This window comes from Pinus tabuliformis, chromosome 8 (genome assembly GCF_031772625.1).
Source record: "Pinus tabuliformis cultivar Carrire ecotype Pingquan chromosome 8, CPIR1, whole genome shotgun sequence".
Classification (NCBI taxonomy): domain Eukaryota; kingdom Viridiplantae; phylum Streptophyta; class Pinopsida; order Pinales; family Pinaceae; genus Pinus; species Pinus tabuliformis.
In genome coordinates this window covers 1252692082-1252699540 of record NC_142294.1, presented here as the reverse complement: position 1 = coordinate 1252699540, position 7459 = coordinate 1252692082, and the positions used below count along the sequence as shown (strand labels likewise).

General features: G+C 34.6%; 1 pseudogene; it reads right to left on the bottom strand.

The window, feature by feature from the left end:
• Positions 1-1531: 1531 nt before the first annotated feature.
• LOC149239915 (uncharacterized) lies at positions 1532-2251 on the bottom strand (annotated as a pseudogene).
• Positions 2252-7459: the final 5208 nt, after the last annotated feature.

The window sequence follows — 7459 nt, the reverse complement described above, 5'->3', positions numbered from 1 at the left end:
ATCAAGCCTTGTTGAAGATGATGTTGCAGTATTTTGCTACTTCCACGACATGATTTCTGTACAAAGAATTTTTTTATAAAGCCTCTCCATTTCATCTCATAGGTTTTCAAAAATGATAAACAACGCTCGTGAACTAGAAAATATCACTGTTGTATCATCCTTGACCAGAAAATAGGGATGTACCTTAAAATCTGGGGATTGAGCCCACTTGGCTTATTATTGAAACTATCCATTAAACGAAGGATAATAGGAATTCTCTTGTGGAAGAATGTTTGGCATTTCTAGAGACAGTTAAGAATTCAAATTGCCTTGAAAAAAAGTAAAGAGGATTACAAAGGTATCAAAAAAATTCACAACGTTTAGAAATTATGGTGTAATGTTTACACAATAAACTTAAGGATACTTGGAAGGAACAACTGTATTTGAATCAAAATAACCATTCAAAACTGCATACTGATCGTTAAGGTCTTCCCCCATTTTAAAAAAGCAAGGAGATTCCACACTTTTAATGAGAGAATTCACATTTGAAGTTTATACCAACACCTAGTAGCAAACAAGGATTTCAGCCTCTGGCTCTATTGAACTAAAAATATCCTTGAAATCCGATTTTCAACTACACAATAATAGAAGCTTTGAATAAGGCCTAGAAAGTAAAAATATTAATCCAAACATTACTGCATTTTTAATCTGGTTGCAAGAAATGAATTTAGTAGCCTATAAAAAGTGGCATACTCTATTCCTTGTGCAAGAGAGCTCTCAGCTTCACTTCAGCCACACGAAAATAAAGCAGTAAATCCACAGCATGGAAATAGAAACTTTCACTAATTAACAAGTAGTGACTCGTATTTGAGGAAGTGTGAACAATCTTTGTTTCTCCCCCACCAAATTTTTGTATGGACACTATAGTATGCTCCAGGCACACTGGTGGGAAAAACAAATACACCAAACAAGAAAATTATGTTCTGCACTTTATGCATTATGTCTGTAGAATTTTATTGGTGATGTGTCTAATCTTACACGACATTTCCTCAAGAAATAACAAAGTTTGAGGAAGATTTTGATAGAAAACTTTAATAAATATTACCGAATGTTTGCAATAAGAGAAATTGCACGAGCTTTCTACAAAGACAACAAAGATCAAAGGTTTACAAATGCCCCACCCAATAAGGAAGGTTTCATTATGGGAGGATATCAACCAGACTATTTCTAAAGGCTTCTTTATGAGCAAAGATAACACTAGCTTTGACTCTACTCCAGACAATAGCCATACGCAATTTTGCAGACAACTACCCTGCAGTTGGAGGAGCAATGAGCATCAAGGGTTCATTGAATTTTATGAAAATGATGCCGCAAATAGGTTTGTGGGCAACTTTCTTGATGAATCGATTTCATAGGAATAAGAATGGCATCTCCCACAGAAATAGATCCCTTATAATCTTCCAGGATGGAAACCCAGATGTCTGATACTAAAGCCCTAACTGGATCAACATAAAATATTCAATAAAAATGATGGTAGCCGAACAAAAAATTTCTAATTGTAGTTATGATGTTTTATCAGAACATCATATGTCGCAACATCATCCTTTTGACCTCCTTCCACCATATATCTTGGATGAGCTTCTGAGATTTCTCCGATTTTCCTTCTTTGCATAAAAACCAAAACCATTTATTGTAAACGAAAACATCTGGTTTAAAGCCAACTTCAATCATTCTGCCAAAGATCTTCAAGGCTGATTCTAGTTTACCCAATTTTGAATACTCATCTATTAACATTGTATATGTGACCTCATCAAGATCACGTCGTTCTGCCACTATCTCGTCAAGCAACCTCTCAACATCTGCAATCATCCCCCTCATTGAGTACTTATGCAACAATGTGTTATATACCACAGCATCTGGAACGGATCCCTTTACCACCATTGATCCAAAAATCCTCTTGGATTCTTGCAATTCACAACATCCAATATACCCACTCATCAAAATTGCATATGAGGCACCATTAGGGCTTATATTTCTCTCTCCCATATTCTGCAAATATTGTAAGCCTTCCTACATCTGGCCAACCATCAATCATGAAATTATATGACATGATAGTCAGTTCGAACTTCTACAGGATAAAGGTAAACACATCCAATGCCTTCTAAACCTCTCCTGCCTTGAAAAATATTTGAATCAAATTACAAAAGACAAGCTCACTGAAGGTCGAACCCCATCTCCTCATATCCAAGTACAACTTTGCTTCTAGCTTCATTGCATAAAAACCCTCAATAGTAGCCACATATGTGAGAGGATCAAAACCATGGAATTTCTCTAAAATTTCACTGAAAAGCCTCATGTCCTCTTCATACTTGTTAAGCCTAAAATGGGCCTTCATTAAATGATTAAAAGTTACTGTACTTGGCATCATCTCAGCCTCGTAGATGGTTTTCATCATATTGAACAACGCTTCCATGTCCAGCCTCTCAGAATGACTTCTCAAAACTATGCTATATGTACTGAGATTCGGTATAACACCATCTTGTTATATAAATTTATAAAGAGAAACAACATTATCATGTTGAATTTATCGATGTAGGCTTCCAACAAAAGAGTTGCAAGTGAAGATAGTGGGGTGACAGTTAGAGTACAAGGCGTGTTTAAAACCAAGAGTGGCCTCATCGAGGTTTCCAGACCTATAGTGTCTAGATGTAGTTGCGGAGGCTCAGGCAGTCAACCACCATGACATTGATGGGATCTGACAACATCGAGTTCTTGTTTCTCATGGCCTCCCTCCATGCATAGTCAGTTACGTTGAAGAGTGTTTAGGGGTGGTTCGATGCACAATTTCATGTTATAGCAGCACCTCTCAACTGCTGCATCCAAGGCCTCCTCCAATGTTGCCACCATCCACATGCCCCACGTCTAGGTTTTCACGAATAATGGTGACAATGTTTTTCCCTATGTTGTGCGTGTGGGTGAAGAAGGAATATGTAGTCAAAGCTCTGATCAACCTCATGTATGCCCCCATGTATGCTCTTCTTTCTCTCTTGTAATGCGGGCTAGAAGAGAGAAGAGAAAATTGGAAACACCTAGTCAAAGTCCTAAACCCGAGGAAACCCAGACCTGACGACCTAGTATCTTGTACAACAAGATTAATTCAACGACATTGAAAAGGGAATGTAATGTAAAGTTTTAATTTAAAATAATTAAAATTGATAGTTGAGAAAAAATGATAATTTTAAGACGAAATGATAGTTTTGTCTTCAATAATTGTCTTAATTTCTTAAACACCCCTTTGGTATAATAGTGAGGTAACCTTGTGAAGAAACATTAGATGACCTGAGCTGTGAATGTAATTTTATAGATATAAAGGGGTAGCAAAGGAAATTACACTTGGAGAAACAAAATATTAGGTATTCAACTTTATTGTTGAACAATTGGAGACATTTCCGGTGCTTATCACCAAGAATCACCCTCACGCTCTCCTTAAGAAATACTCCCAGTTTCAAGTCACAACCACACGTTGTGAATCAAACAAGATGGTTTTCAGAATATGGTGAATAAATACAAACCCATCTCAAGGAATCATTTTAAAATGATTTGTCAAGGCTCTATCTCACTATTGCACCAATGGAAAACTGAGCCAACCATTGCTCATTTGACATAGAACCATGTAGATGAAAGGCATATGTTACTAGCAAGAACTTTTGGTTAAGACTCTGTCTTACTATTTCACTAATGGAAATATGAGCCAAATTTGGATTAGCTAGCATAGAACCATGCAAACAAATGACAAAGACATGTGATTGTGATACTGGCCACAACTTCAGATAAATAAATACATGCTCAAGAAAGCCTGACAGAGGGAAGTGTAGACAATGCATATGATATCATGTCAGTGTTTTACAATAACAGTTCATTAGCTCATGTGTTAGCCTCATTCAATACAAAGCATAGAGCCCTTGAGAATACAAACAATATTTGGTGATCTATAGTTAGCCTCAAACCTACCAACCCAACTTGGAAATGTAGGTTCATATCCCTCTTCTTGGACCTCTTCACCCATTTTTATCACAACACAGTGCAAATGAAACCAACATTTATATTCTCTTTAGTAAGGTTTGTAGACACACGCCATCTATCAATTGCAATCAAATTCTCAAGACTTTCAACTTTTTCAACACAACTACATAAAAAGAACCCAAAAAAGACTAGTTGAAACCATGCCCCAGCTCAAACTAAAGTAAATTATAAAGCAACATATCATTAAAAAAGAATAGTGATAGATATCTACTAATAGCAGAATTATAAAAGAATAGTGATTGAAATTTGATGACTCCATCAACTTGAAACTACACATATTTCAGTGTATATAATTCTAGGGAAGGAATAACATAGATTTTAGTGTATATAATTCTAGAGAAGGAAGAAAAAAATAAAAGAATGTGTGCCTAGACATGCAGTGGACTACCCTATTCTCAGTGATAAGGGAATTACTGAGACAACTCGTGCTTTTGACTATTGTCAAGCCATTTCGGTTCAATATGGAGTAGAATACCATTTCGGTTGAATATGGAGTAGAATATCAATAAATATTATAAGGCAGACTGTTGGTTTCTGGTAAGGGGAACTCATCATTATCATCTTCATAGAGAGGAGGAGGATTAACATGGATGAAGGATTAGATGGATCTAGGCTGGTATTTTACTTTTTACATTACATTAAATTCTACAATATTGCATTAGCCAACATTTAATTTTATTTTGTAACAAGAAAATAAATAAATAATGATTGGTGACCATATGGAAAACACTAAGAAAGAACATATGTAAAACACTAAGAAAGAGAAACCAACATTTATATCACATATAAGCATTGTAATGTTTGATTATGACAAGGAATTCAGTGAGATCAACCACAAGCTATGTTATCAAGGGAACCAAGATCATTCTCATATCGTTATTCATTAAATTCTTCACGAAAATTTATGTTGTACCCTAAATTCCAATCAAATTTACTTACCAACATGTACTTCATGCTGCTTCTTCATATTTGGCACTGTGTCAATTGTAACATCAGGCTTGGTATTCTGCCAAGAGTCTCAAACATGTAAATTGAATTAATTATTTTTTCATACTCACAAAAAAGCAAAAGTGAAAACAACCAATGACTCTTTAAAATGATATTTGTACATCAAAGGGTAATGAGTGGCTCAATTTCATTTAGTTATTAGCAAATAACTTACATGCAAATAAGAAACTTACAAATTGATTTATTGTGGGGTGAAGCCACCCAGTAGTGATAGCCTTTATCGTTGCAATTGCATCAAGTGCACCGCAAAGTATGCCCAATCATAGACTAGAAAAGTAAGCCATATTTAATGTTAGAAACAAAGATGGTGTTTGAAATCGAAAAATTCATGACCAAAAAACTAAGTGTTAGGGTTTGGGGTATAATAGGCAAATAAATAAAAGTATTTGTAAAAAGAAATCTGTAGAAAAGCAAAATCCTTTTTATCTAAGGACAATATTGTGAATTTGTTTCATACAATTAAGAGTTAGGGTTTGAGAGTATGACAGAAAAATAAATAACTATGTTACAACGAAAAATAAATATGCAAAAATGGAAATTTGTTTTGATCTAGGGCCAATTATTGACAAAGGGTTTGATTTCAAGCTAGGTTAGACTTGAGGATTTTAAAAATAGTACATGTAATTACAAAGGTGCATTGCTAAGAAAGCTAAAATGTTGGATGTTACAAATTATTTGTTTTCAATTTGATATTTTCTTTACAATCTACATGTTAGGTTAGGTTGCATTTGTAATAGCCCCACATTTCATTTTAATACAATTGTCCTAGGAAATTTTGATACAAATTATGTTAGATCTCTTTCACATTAAAAGTGAAATAATGCTCAACTTTTCTCTATGAATCAGCTACACCCATACAATCAAGACCTGAGAAATTTATCCCATAGTGCTTTAATAAGGGTTTGTAGTCAAGCCTAGAAGTAATTATAGTAATACTATTAAAACTTAGTGCAATGGTTGATGGGCATCAAAGCCATTCCTCCTAGATAGAAAATAATCCCAAGCAGAGGGCCATTCTCAACCTAAGTCACACTTGCTGGCTTGTGATGGATGGAGATAGTCAATCCCTGGATGCTTGTATCGAACATAAGACAAAAGTTCTTCAACTGAGAGCCCTAACTACTATTGCATTGTAAGTTGGTTTGGTGTGCAACTAACATCATGTTTGTGTATCTTGTTATCTCATTCTTAGGGGGAATTAAACATACAATTCCTAGAGATATCAAATTCAATGGAAGAGATACTGAAGTGAATATAACAAGCCAAAGATCAAATGCTTATTATGCATCATTTGAGTTATTAGACTTCCTACCCACACAATCATTGTTTTCTTTAGAGTACATTAATATAGCACTGTGAGAGGGACTATGTAGCTTTCCAATAATTGAATCTATTCTACCATTTCCACCTATTGGGCTCCAAAATCAGATGGGTATCCTCAGCACCGGAAATTTGTTAGCTAGGCTAGCCATGTCAGTTATGTATAACTTCCAAGAAAGCTTTATTACAATATCAAAGTTGTGTGGAGCTGATCGTAAATGCCACAAAATTATTGCACAGTATGGAAAAGTTATGAGTGTTTGATAAAGTGAGCTAATTAATCTCAATCCTAGATTTATGATATATTGCACTTCTTTTAGGGTAAGAAGGTTTCCTTTCATCTACCTTGTAGTTGTGTTCTTGTCCATGCTTCCCAAATAAACTTTCATTAAACTCCTAGCCTAGGTATTTATAGTTTTGGGTGATCTCTTAAGGCTCATATATAAGTTACGTTGAGCTTGATGTGGCCTCTTTCTTGATGAAAATAATACCATCTTGAGTATTGTTTTGGTTGTGTTGACTTCCATACCTATTCTATGCAAACGTTTTCATGAAGCATATATTTTGGGCAGATGGTTTGAGAAAAACTAGAAATGGAAATCTCATACCATTGATTTCCATGGTGATAGTTTGGGCTTATATATGTATACCTTTTAATGAAAACTCATAATACTTGAATTATTTTTTTCACGTTCACTTTTTTTTTTTCCTGTAGCATGTTCATGCATTGATTTCTGGTGTAGTGTTCTTCCTAGGAAAATGCTAGGCATGAGTATATGCACATATTTAAATCATTACATGGTATCTTTAACTTGCTATCATAGATTCTAGTTCTTTAGCTTGTTGCGCCAGAACAAGTTATAAGAAATTTTCACAATATATATTGATTATTTGTTGAAAAGTTCAAAATTCATGAAGAATAAAGTGCTTGAAATATATGAAACCAAGAGTTTTGACTATACTTTTTTCCGTAAAGGGAATGTGTCTATTATGGAATATGTATGGAAAGTATTATGGATATTTCCCTAGAAGTTTCCTACCTAGGAGATTATTCACAGACATTTGTTAG